The 13,167-nt window shown below is 45.8% G+C and overlaps 1 protein-coding gene across 1 annotated transcript in view; it reads right to left on the bottom strand.

Moving 5' to 3' along the window:
• Window positions 1-10,110: 10,110 nt before the first annotated feature.
• The window catches only part of RELL1 (RELT like 1), a 68,862-nt gene continuing 65,805 nt past the window's right edge, over window positions 10,111-13,167 (bottom strand). Inside the window, exon 7 of the mRNA XM_019414406.2 lies at window positions 10,111-12,183. The gene's annotated coding sequence lies outside the window, so the exon portion shown is untranslated. The remainder of the gene's footprint in view (window positions 12,184-13,167) is intronic.

Genomic DNA, 13,167 nt, shown 5'->3' with positions numbered 1-13,167 from the left:
ATCTGAAGCGGGCTCCAGGCTCTGAGCTGTCAGCACAGAGCCCAACGTGGGGCTCAGACTCAACAAACCGCGAGATCATGACCTGAGCTGAAGTTGGATGCTTAACTGATTGAGCCGCCCGGGTGCCCCATGAACAAGTGCCTTTTGCCTCTATCTAGGATGGCCTGTGGCGTAAGGTGAGGACTCAACACATTATTGGGGGGGGCGGGTGAACCCATAAAAACTCCTCACACTATAGTTGAGGAGACCTCACACAGCTGAGACTCTGGATGCTAATTAGGAGATGGTGACAGGTGTCATAAAGGTATAAATGCAGGGCCGTGGAAGAACAAGTCCATATCAGTTTGAGAGAAGAGAACTGGCATTTATTCATGCTTTTCACTCTCAGACTGGCCTGCTCTGTTTGAACAACGGGCCTTTACAGTGGTCTCTGGAAAGGCAGGCAGAGAGTAGAATTTGAACAGCCAGAGAAGGTTCGGTCTCTCGAATGAGGCCGTGTTACTCTGAGGACCTTAATCCCAAATTGAGAACAAAGCCTCAAGAAAACCAATGTTTGGGACGAAGCAATGGGAAACTTGGCTGACCACATTTTTCACTCATTTTGAACCTAATCTTTAAAATCCTGAGGGAGAAAGAAAGGATGTGTATTTGTATAACAAGACTCAGATGTCACTTTTCTCTTGGCGTCTAGCGATGGAGAAAGCCCATGGGGTTCGGCTCTTCAGTTAACCACCTGCAGCCATGCATCATGACCTTCAGGTCTCAGAGGTTATGATCATGTGGCATGTACCAAGCACTCATGCACCCCTGTAATCCTAAAAAAATGGGGGTGGAATCAGCCCACGCCTCTTGCTCGCTGTATGACGTTGGGTTTAAATTTCTGGACTTTCCGGAGCCTGTTTCCCCATCTGTAAAATGGGAGTGACTCCTACCTCCCAAGTTGAAAGCAGACACTCTCAAATTTTCAGTGTGCTTGTTTCCAAACAGCCGATTTCTGAGTCTTAACCTCCCAGAGATTTGAACTCAGTAGGTCTTGGGTGGGGACCTGGCATATGTATAGGTTGATGCGGGTGACTTTCCAGCCACACATGGAGAAGCACTAAGACTATATACTAGGAATTGCCACATCTTCTTGATCTTGCAGCAATTGCCAGTAAAAAAAGTTTGCGCTCATACCCCTAATAGGAGCACACTTACAATTAAATCTACTGTCAGGACAAAGCAATATTAAGATGGGATAACAATTAAATATAAAAGTTTTTTTTTTTTTGGTTTTGGTTTGGGTTTTTTTTTTTGTTTTTTTTTTTTAAGAGAGAGTGTGTGTGCAAACAGAGGAGAGGGGCAGAGAGAGAGAGAGAGGGAATCCCAAGCAGGTTCCACACTCAGCATGGAACCCAACACGGGGCTCAACCCTAGGGTCATGACCATGATCCCACGACCCTGGGATCATGACCTGAGCCGAAATCAAGAGTCAGACGCTCAACCGTCTGAGTCCCCCAGGTGCCCTAACTATCCAAGTTTTAATATTTTCTTCCCATACCCCTGGGTTATGTAAAATCAGTCCACTTTGAAAACCACTGATTTAGAAGCCCAAATGAACTATCTGTAAAAACACTTTGTAAATAGACAAAATTGGAGTAAGATTTTTGACAATATATACAGCATACACATGCATATGATCACACACCTAGAATGCACACTCAGCCATATGAAGCAGATGTGAAAACATACACCATCAATACCACACATCTGCTACCATTCGTCCTCACCTTTTGAGCCTGATTTTGAGGAAATTCTGTATTTTCTGCTTTTAAGCATTTTGGAGTAGTTAATATAAAACTAGGGTAAAATATGACCTAGAGGCCAGAAAGCGGACAAAGTATTTTACTCATCTACCTTATCAAAACTATACGTTCCCAACCAATATGAGCAAGCCAGCTGGGGGACAGGCCAATTAGAGTATTTGTTTTGTCAGGATCTCACTATTTGGAGAGCAGAACCATAACATTTTCTCTAGACATCAGTTACCAACTTTAAAAAACATCACAAAAATAATTTCATTTTCAGCTCCTACTCACCCTCTCCCATTCCCCCAAAATAGTCCTAAAGCTGTGGATAATGGCGCATGTAAACCTTGGCACTTATATAAAAAAGGACAATCTCACAGGCCAAAGAGTGTTGTTGGTCTCTTCCCATTAATGAATGTGCTCTCCCTGTCTTAAATTTCAATGCTTAGAAAGGAATCCAAAGTTTTAAATTATCCATTTACAAAGCCACACGATCGTAGGCTCTCAGATCTTCCTGACCTCAGCCATTAGCCGGGAGACAAACCAAGGAGTGTTACAGTATTTAAAATGTTATAGAGAAAAAAATTCATATCAAGGAAAGTTTATCAGCAAAGACACCATTTCAAAATAATTTGCCAAATCATATAATTATTGATACAGAAATCCTATTCAGTGCTGATTTATGGGAGCCATCAAGTTACAGGTATTGGTTTTTTATAGGTGCAAATATGACTTAACTTTTTTTCAAAATGACCATTTATTAAGCATTCAGTCCAATCTAAGATCTGCGTATGCATCATCGTGTTTAGGTCCACCGTGACCTCATGAGTTGGAGGTATGATTATCCCCCATTTCACAGATGAGGAAATGGAGGCTCAAAAAGCTGTGTAATTCGTCCATGGTCACACAGAATCTCAACTGAATCCAGATTGAACAAGCTGGTCCTTTTAAGGAATACAAAATACAGCCTCCTTGTGGAGACAGCCATGTTGCCGTCAAACGAACAAACAAAAGACTAAATCAAAATATGAAATTTCTAGGAAAACAAAGCCTTAGGTCTCCATGATCTCAAGGAACACAACAATCACAGCAATGAAATGAATCTGAGATCTGAAAAGTGAGGAAACTTTCAAACAAAATGGTGGAGAGAAAGACAATGCCATTTCGAAAAAGTAAAATTATATGGATTGCCAGTTGCTCAAGAAAGGTTATTTTCTGGTTCTGAGGAAGATTTTAATAAAGAATTGAAAAATTAGTCAAGGCCTTAATAAATTACAGTCTCTAAGACTATCTACTGTCAATGATACTTGTTTTTAAATGATCACAGGACCATAAGCTTCTTATCCTACAAAGTATGAGGTGGACCCATGGCCCTGCATGTCTGCCTCATGAGCGGCCAGTACAATGTGTGTTGAGATTCCTGTCCTCAGTCTGTCTCCCTCTGGGCCCTAATGAGACTTACGTTGAGATAAAGTGCTTCCACTTTATCAGCATGAAGTAAGTAATAAATATTAGATGTGATTTTATTACCCAGTGCATGTCATCTCACACCGACCACCCTTTCTTTGTAACACCCAACACTTTGATTGCTGTGAACCACTTGTTTTTGCTTTTTTTTTTTAGGATTTTCTTTTATTTTTGTAAGTAATCTCTACGCGCAATGTGGGGGCTCGAACTTCCAACCCCCGAGATCAAGATTTGTTTGCTCTACTGCCTGAGCCAGCCAGATGCTCCAACCACTTCTAATAATTTTAGACACTTTCTAAACTGAGTAAATCCTTTTCTGCCTACATCATGAATGATCACCTCAAGGCAAAAATGCACCTGAGGGCACTTCACATTTAGTGTATTTTTTATTCTCATGATTATTCTTTATTTTCATCATTTAACTATTGTAGGACACAGTAATAATTTATGCTGGGTTAACGAATTTAAGTCATACTGTGTTTGAAGTGAATATTTATGACATTAAAACTGACCTATTTCTTTTATCTTTCCTTCCCCTAAGTTTTTATAAAATAAAATGCACTTAATGCAACACAGAAACCTGGGGAGGCTTGGTAAGGGTCGGTTTGTTATTTCAGAGGATTTGTTTGGTTTGGGTTTTGTTGGATTTCATCAACATTAAGATATTCATTCATAGTCAGCAAACCCATAAGTTTTGTGATTTGGGTGTAATGTTATGGATCCCAAACACATGTTAACCTATCATTTCTCAGCTAGATCCACTCGCAAATAAGAAGAAATCACGTTCTTTTTAAACTCGCCGGGATGACCACAGTACATTCAGGTCTTATCAGAAGAGCGATAAGATTAAATGACAGCCTGAATAAACACAGAAAGAACAAACCCTTGTGTATCTGCGGCCATTCAATATCAGGGCAAAGAGACTGGTATTTAACTCAAGGTATTTAACCTGGTGTCAAGAGAATGTCAGGACCAAGAGATATCATGGCTCCCTCTTCGACCGGGGTCCTCCTACCCCCCTAACCCAACCCCCACCCCAAGTTCATCTTAAAATGTTGAGCAAAGTGAATATGGAAGAAACGTCAAGAACCAACTCTCAAATGGCCTAACTCTTCATCATTCCGTCACTTATTTCACTGAAGAGAGTCTGAACTTGGCAATTCTGAGGCAGCTCACTGAGTCAGCACTGGCTGTACCTGGCCCTGGGCTAAGTGCATCATACCCCCCGCGTTCACAGAATCCTTGCAACCACCCTAAAAGGCACATGTTATCTTCGCTCTACAGTGAGAAGATTGAGGTCCAAAGAATTTAAGGTCACAGATGGCCAGAGGGATCCGAAGGCCAAACCTGTGCTCTTAAGGGAGGTTATCCTAAAGCAATCAAGGGCAGAGGGTTGCAAGGGCATTTCGGAATAGAAACCCCCACACGATGGCCAGGCCGCCTGGCCACGGATCCAAGGCAGCTCTGGGAAATCTCAGTTTTAGGGCTGGATGCCAGGGCCTCACTAGCCATGTGGCTCTATAACTCCTCCTGTATCTATTTTTCTGTGAATAAGTGCATTAGTCATGGGGTTTTGTTGTTGTTGCGATAGAAACTCAACCCAAACGAGGTAAGACAAAAGAGGAATGTCTTTGGAATGTCCATAAAACCCAGAAGGGCAGCTGATCTTCAGGGACAACGGAGCCCGGCGCTTGAGAGCAAACAGGACGGCCTCTCTTTCCTCTGCATGTGTGAATGTGGCACAACTGGAATGTCTCTTCCTTTCCCCAGACCTGTGTCCACATGGCAGGACACACGGCCTCCACCAGCCCCTGAGCCCACAGCTTTCAGCCCCCAGAAAAATAAGCCACCTTCTCCAGCTCCATTTGGCAAACATCCCAGAGGGCCTGCATTTGTCCAGGTCACCGATGAGGGTCCTGTGCCCACCTCAGCCGCGTCCAGCTGCGGTCAGAGGCGTCAGGCACGTGGCTAGCTTCTAACAGGGAGACGAAGGGTTCTGCAAAGGGGGAGGCATCATTCCCAGAGAGGAGAGGTGCTGGGCTGACAGAGTCTCAGCTGTCCCCGCACACGCTGCCTCGTCATCCTCAGATCCTTTTCCTCCCCCTGTACCCCTGCCTCCTCAGAACCTGGACCCTTCTCTATTCTGTGGCTCTTCTGTGAGGCTTCGAACTCTAACCGTGGTTCAGCTTCCGAGCAAGACACTTCCTGCTCCAGCTCCACTCTTGGACAAAGCTGTGTGCTGGGCCACTTCCTAGGCCACGTTAATCAGCTGTGGTGGGACAGAGGCACCCAGACGCTTTACCCAGTGACCGCGTGTGGTGGCTCACAACGGCAGCGCCCGCAGTCAGGGTGGACACGAGGCCGTGGCAGGCGCTTTGTATACTTCATCTACCTCCTTAATAAGTGACCTGCGAGATGGGTCATTTACCAGATGAGGAAATTGCGGCTCAGAAAGGTAAGGCAGCTTTCCCAATGTCACACAGCAGTGAGTAGCAGAGCCAGCCTTGAAACTCAACAGCAGGGGCACCTGGGTGGCTCAGTCGGTTAAGCGTCCGACTTCAACTCAGGTCACGATCTCGCGGTCCCTGAGTTCGAGCCCCGTGTCTGGCTCTGGGCTGATGGCTCGGAGCCTGGAGCCTGCTTCGGATTCTGTGTCTCCCTCTCTCTCTGCCCCTCCCCCGTTCATGCTCTCTCTCTGTCTCAAAAATAAATAAATAAATAAATAAACGTTAAAAAAAAAAGTAAAAAAAACAAGAAACTCAACAGCAAAGCCTGGGCTACCTCTCCCCGGCCACACTGCTTCAAGTCACACCACTTCCCCGACGGGACTCAGGGCATGGGGTTTCTTCCAAATTGGGACTCAGTTCTTCCTGGCAGCACTCGAGCTCACACATGCAGGGACGTGAGATCCCGGGTTTCTGATGAGAAAGAAAATAAGGACAAGCTGGCAGAGTCAGAAAATGGGTTAGGCCAAACCCAAACTTGAATTTTTATTCCCATAAAATAGCTAATGGCCTTCTTGCATTTTTAAAGGTGGACTTTTGTTTGTTTATTCAGTAAGCAAATGATCATGCACGCCTTCTCTGCACCAGGCCCTGGAAGAGGACAGACCAACACATGGCCTTAGGAACCAGGCTCCCTGCAGTTCTCCCATGTGGCCAGCAGGGGGGGGCGGGTGCCAGCTCTGCGCCAGGCAGAAACCCGGCAGGTCTGGACTTCCGGCCGATTGGAGTAGGGCTCCAATCAGCTGGGCTGCCACAGAATGCCAGAGACAGAGAAGTCCCGGCTGTCCTTTCAGGTCTTTGGAGCTACAATGGGGGTGCCCCGGGAAGACCTAAGAGCAGTCCTGAAGAACGGTTCTGGGAAGGTGAGGAATGAACAAGGGAAGCCCTAGGTAGAAACAACCTGTTCCATAAACTTTCCAGGGGGGTCAGAGGATCCGGGAAGCGGCAGGACCTCAGGTGCAAAACAGCCCCCCTCTGACCACAGCCGAGCCCCCCCCCCCCCCCCCCCCCCCCAGTGACCAGGACTGAATCCTGGGACCCCACCTCCAAGCCAACATTGTGCCGTCCTCAGTGGAAAGAAGGAAGGTCCCTAACCTTTCTCTTACACCAGAGTAGGGTGGAAGGCGCCTCAGATATCCGGATAGATTCGCAGGAGCGAACAAGGCCGCGGACAGTTGGCAAATCCACCCAGGACCCGGGACTGGGACCGAGCTGAACGAACCGTTCAAGGTGGAACTGCCAGCTTGGTGCTCTGTCTCCACGTCCCACAGACGGGCCACAGGGGCCGCACGTCCGCATGCTCGTCGCTCCCCTGATGCGGAGAAAGACACGAAAGCCGGGTGACTGGGCCGGGCCATTCTGCGCTGCACTGTGCTGGAGAATCAAAGGCTGACCAGCCAAGAACAAAAACCATCATCCCCAGTGACCCCTTTCGACTATAAGATGAGGAATTTGGAGGCGCCAACCGGGGTGGGGGGGGGGGGGGCTCAGTCGGTTAAGCATCTCTCGGTTTGGGCTTCGGTGGTGGTCTCACGGTTTGTGACATCGGGCCCCGCGTTGGGCTCTGCGCTGACAGTGTGGGGTCAGCTTGGGATTCTGTCTCTCTCTCTCTCTCTCTCTCTCTCTCCTCCCCCTCCCCAATTCATGCCTGTTCTCTCTCTCACCCACAAAATAAATAAAAATACACTTAAAAAAAAAAAAAAGAAAATTTGGAGGAAATTTCTCACATTCTCCCTAGTGCATACATTCTGGAGTTCTTGGTTTGGGGGAAGTGAAAACGATGAAACCAGCTTTTCCACTTTCGTAACCTAAGCCACTATTGGTCATCTTGTTTTCAAGGCAACAAAATCCCATGAAAATTCAAAATCCAAACCCAATGAGGCACCACAGTGAACTCTGCTGCATTATTAATTTTAAAAATTCTAACCAGGACGTAAAGGAAAGACGGAACACAGACGATGACAAGTGACTCTGTGCTAAAACTGAATCGCGTGACCACGCTGAGGGGTGGGGGACAAAGGAGCCGACCTAAGCACCTGTGCACAGGGCTGGAGGCTGTAAGGCTAAACACTAAGTGAGCTGTCCACACACACTGTGCTCTAGATGGCAATTTGTTCCTCCCAGGGCTATATATTCAGACTACCTTATATGTATGCTAGGATTGAACAACTATAGACATTTCATAGTTTGTTTATTTATTTTTGAGCAAGGGACAGGGAGAGAGAGAATCCCAAGCAGACTCCATGCTGTCAGCACAGAGCCCAGTGCGGGCTCGAACTCCTGAACCGTGAGATCGCTACCTGAGCCAAAATCAAGAATCAGATGCTTAACCAACTGAGCCACCCAGGCACCCCCTGGGTACAAATATTTTAGACAGTAAGAGCCAGGTTTCCTCCCTGGAGGAGGAGAGCAGGACGTTTGGAATGAGCTCTTAGAGCTAGGCTGCAGTCAGAATGCCGGTCCCAGCTTATGCTTGTTCTAAAGATATATACAGAAAGGAACAGAAGTGGGTGTGGGTGTGGGTGTGGGTGTGGGTGTGGGTGTGTTATACACATAGAAGCCTAGAAGCAGGGATGCCTCTGCTTCAGTGAGCACACCCACTGTCCTGAGCTTTATTTCTACACCCAATTGTACAGTAAGAGGAACCAGGGCTCCTTGATTGCTGGTCAATTCTGGGGCTGAGACAAGGGAAATACAAGGTGACAGGATGAGTCTGGAGCCTCTTGTGGTTCCACCAGTGAGAATGGGCCAAAGGGTAAAAGAAAAAGGAAGGGATCAAGAGAGGGAGGGAGGCAGAAGGGGGGGGGGGGAGTAGGAAGGGAGGAAGGAAGGAAGGAAGGAAGAAAGGGAGGAAGGAAGGAAGGAAGGGAAGAAGGAAGTAAGGAAAAGAGGGAAGGGGGGAGGGAGGAAGGAAGGGAGAGAGAGAAAGAGGGAGGGATGCAGGGAGGAAGGAAGGGAAGAAGGAAGGAGGGAGGGAGGAAGGGTAGAGGGAAAGGAGGGAAGAAGGGAGAAATAAAGAGCATGGAACCCTATCAAAAGGACACAGGCACCAACCTGAAAGAGCCCCCGATCACAGTAATAACCACTGGATGGTGTAGTGGCTTGAATTGTGTTTCCTAAAAAACGTGTTGAAGTCCTGACACCTGATGCCTGCGAATGTGATCTTATTTGAAATTAGGGTTTTGCAAACGTAATCAAGTTAAAATGAAGCACACAGGACTATGGTGGGTCCTAAATCCAATGACTGGTGTCCTCATGAGAAGAGCGGACAGGCACACACACAGGAAAGACGGCCATGGAAAGACAGAGGTAGAGATTGGAGGGGAGCAGCCACAGAGCAAGGGACACTGAGGATTGCTAGCAACCAGCAGCAGCTAGGAGCGAGGCATGGAACACACTCTCTCGGGGGCTTCGGAAAGAAGGAGCGCTGCAGAGCCCACAGTCTCAGCCTTCTGGACTTCTAAACGGGGAAAGAATAAATTTCTGTGGTTTCAGGCCACCCAGTTTGTGGCAATTTGTTACATGAGCCCTAAGAAACTAATACAGATGGCAGAACTAATGGGTGAAACCTTAAGTGGAAATAGGATACCTGCCTCATCTCAAAGGCTCTCCTCTCAAATGTTAATTGCGACAGGGAAAAAATGGTGACTTTACCAAAGTGAAAGCTGATGGCCGTCGCCTTGACCAAAGGATGGAAGTTAACATCACTAGTAACCTGTACGGACATCACGCCCCCCTGCTGTGATGCAGTGGGAAAGGCACATCGGATCCTTCCCGGAACACGGACCGTCAATCCAATCGGGAGAAACAACTGGCCAACTTACACTGAAGGGCATCCTGCAAAATAACAGAATGGTACAGAGTAAAGCATCAAGATCATAAATCCCAAGAAAAGAGATGAGGGACGATCACAGCTCAGAGGAGACCGGACGACCAAAGGCAGTGAGTGATCCCAGGACACTATTGGAACGACTGGTGTGGCTTCACCAGTAGCATTGTACCCGCGTTAATGTCTTAGTCTGGATCACTGGTCTCCAGTGACGTAAGATGCTGACATAGAGGGAAACGGGGTGAAGGGCACACAGAAACTCTTTGCACCGACACTGCAACTCTTCTATATATTCAGAGTGATCTCTACATCTTAAAAGGAATCAAGGGTTGGGGAGGGCTGTTGCTGGGGAGAAGCAGGGGTTGAAATCCAGCGGGGAGAGTCAGGCAAATCATCACGGGTCAATTCGGACCCAAGAAATCGGGCACGGCGCTAGCCGAGCGCCACACGAGCCTTACCCGCTCCCATCACATTCTCAGGGCCCCCGGGGCACCGACAGCTCGATCGTTCAAACACCACACAATGTGTTCAACGTTTTTATTTTTAACTCTGTTTTGGTAGTACAAAAGTCGTAAAAGTACAAACCAGACAGTTAAAAATACATCTGACACTCAAAATGGTGCAAAATTTCCTTTACAAATTTTTACATCAAGGTCGTAGCCAACTCACGCGTTACACCAGAAGTTAGCCCATCGTTAGTGTTTTGTACAGTAAGTTTGTTGTGGACCCCGATCCTTCTAAAGAAGGAAGAAAAACACAAGCCCTGTAAACATCAGTTGCTTTGGGAACACTTAAGAATTATTAGTAAAAAGCTTATGTGTTAACACATTGAACGCATAACTTTTGGCATATTTGGAAGCCGGCCAGACAAAAACTGCTCAAGTATTAGAAAATATTTAAAACGTACTCTTGGTATAAACACAATTTTAAATATGTTTGAGTATTCTCTTGCCTGTTGTATTGCTATAAAAAAAGTGCTCTGACCTGAATAAAATTAAAAAATAATTAAAGCTGAAGAATATCTGACATTTTATTCCTCACCACTTGAGGGCGTGATATTTTTAAAGCCAAAAACGGTGCTTTATTTTTAAAAACTAAAACTATTGGCCTAGACCGCACATAGAGTATTTACACTAATACACACCCCCAGAATTCCTATATCGCTCCTTGCTGGACCTCAGTGGAATCTTTTTTCCATACTGACCTCCTCTAGTCCACTGTGTGTTACATACGCACACACAGCTCGTATTAGTTGTCAGTTAAAAAAAAAAAAAAAAAAATCACATGAAATCGAACCTACCATTTATTTCAAAGGTTGGGAATTTTTAATTTCGATGCCAGAAACAGAATGGAATGAGTATATTTATGGGGAATAGTTTACACTACATTTTTATGGAAATCCTCCTCTTGGGAGTGAAGTGAGAAAGATGCTCTTTCTCCCCGAGATGAAAGAAGTGCCCCGGGGCATCCATCACCCCAACACTGACGGCAGGTCTCTGGGCTCCTGGCCCCGGGCCCCCGCCTATCATAAATGTGCTACTAACTCCGCCCCGGTTCTTTCAGGTGTTTCATAAACTACAAAGCTAAAAATAATAATAATAATAAATAAAAGTGAGGTTTTCCAGGCTTACAGGGGAAATGCAACCATTAAGAGTCTTTTAAATAACACGCATTGGTTAGAAGATGGAAAATAGGAAAAGCCCAAGGAAAACGTGCCAGAGGAAGGTACGGGCCCATCCTGCCTCAGAAGTCAGGTGTTTTTGTGTTATTTTGTCCCCAGGTTGTCAAAACAAGCATTTTTGTGTTTTGTTTTTAGACACTTTAAACTATTTCCCCCCTTTATTCGACGGACTAAATAAGAATTGCTTAGTGCAAGTTAAAAAAAAAAAAAAAAAAAACGCCCTCAATATTTTGTAAGTGACCTGGGAGTGGCACGGTGGTGGCAGGAGTCAATGCAGAGTCCTTGGTCCAGGAATCCAAAGTCTGGCATCTGGTGCCATCTGACTCCATGATGTCTCGGGGGGCCAGTTTCTCAGGACGAGGCCAGATGATCTGCAAGGACCTTTCACCACCAAAGCCTCATCTTTATCTCTTGTAACAGTGAAGCTCTCAGAGGATCTTCTTGTAACCAGTTGCAAAATGAGATCCACGGGTGGCGACAAGAGTGTGCATGTGCACAGATGTGCATGTGTGCATGCGCACATGCACACACATACACACGGAAACACCCCCAAGCATCGGCTCGATTGCACACGAATAGTTCCCCTACACACAGTGATCATACAGGAAAAACTGCAAAATGTACACCAAGGCCAGTAATGGGAGATGGGGAGGTATGGTGGTTGGGAAAGTTCTTAAATGAGCTCTTTTCTTCACTGGAAATGCAATACATTTTCCATCAGACTTTTAAACCCAAAACTTGATTCAAAGCAAACTGAATTCTGTATCCAGCACAGCACAATATTCCCTTGGAGCTTCTATCCACATGCCTGCAGACTCCACAATAGAAACTTTATAGAAATTTTAAAAACCTCCCCAAGCAATTTCTTATCTTGTAAGTCCTCAGTGTCTTAAAACTCTTCAAATAAAGTCACCCCTGCAAGAGAAAACAAAAAGGTAAGGCTTTACGGAAGGTAAACATCCTATCACATATTAACCTGTGTGGATATTTAAAAACACAGAGGAATTGTAATCAATCCTGACCCCATCCCACCCCACCCCACTGTGTTCCTTCCTGGGACCATTATTACATTTCTTCTAGAATCCAGTCTAAAGAAATGTAAGTACCACAATTTCAAAAGGACCTCATTATCGAGGTTTTATAAACCAAGAAAGAAGAGAATTTGAGAACCACAGTAGACTAAGGGTACCAGTCTGTTTCAACAGGAGTTTCTACGGTCAAGGACTGGTCGGGCATTCTCCCCCAAGTCGTGTATCACTTCTTCTCAGGACCGTGCTCTTTAACTCCCCAGCCACATTCTGCCAAGTACGAGCAGTAGGACGAATGTGTTCAGTCACAACGAAACTTCTATGTATCAGATAAGGTGTCTTTCCCAAGCGGCACCAGACAGGGTTAACTCTGGGTCTCTACTGGGCACACAAGGCATCTTGGCTGGGATTTCACTGGGCAAATAAGAACACAATGATGAGAGGGCCCAATCCTAGGTGTTCATTGTAGCTCGAGGGCTGCATTGTGTCTTTAGGTTCTAACAACTGGTCCGTCCGTGTCAATGTCTACATTTATATTACAGATGAAGCCCCTGATAAACTTGTAAAACAGTTTTCTATTTTTCAAGGCTGTTTTCTGTTGTTTTTACAAACATCTCCAAGTGACAGTTACATGCCCGTGTACGTTCCGGTTTTGCAGGCTGGGAAAACTTAGGACATGACTGAGATTCTAGTTCTGCCTGTGTGTGTTGAAACACACATATCACATAGGCCAACGTATACCAGGTTAGGGAATGAAGCATTCTCCCCTCTGCCTGCAAACACCAAAAAAACAAACAAACAAACAAACAAACAAACAAAAAACCCAGATGAAACCAACTTGCAGAAATAGGAAGAATAAAACTCAAGAGGC

The sequence above is a fragment of the Panthera pardus genome, unplaced genomic scaffold (genome assembly GCF_024362965.1).
Source record: "Panthera pardus isolate Hobbes unplaced genomic scaffold, ASM2436296v1 HiC_scaffold_13, whole genome shotgun sequence".
NCBI classification, from domain to species: domain Eukaryota; kingdom Metazoa; phylum Chordata; class Mammalia; order Carnivora; family Felidae; genus Panthera; species Panthera pardus.
Note: the sequence above shows the minus strand (reverse complement) of the source record. Positions and strands in the feature narration are given on the sequence as shown.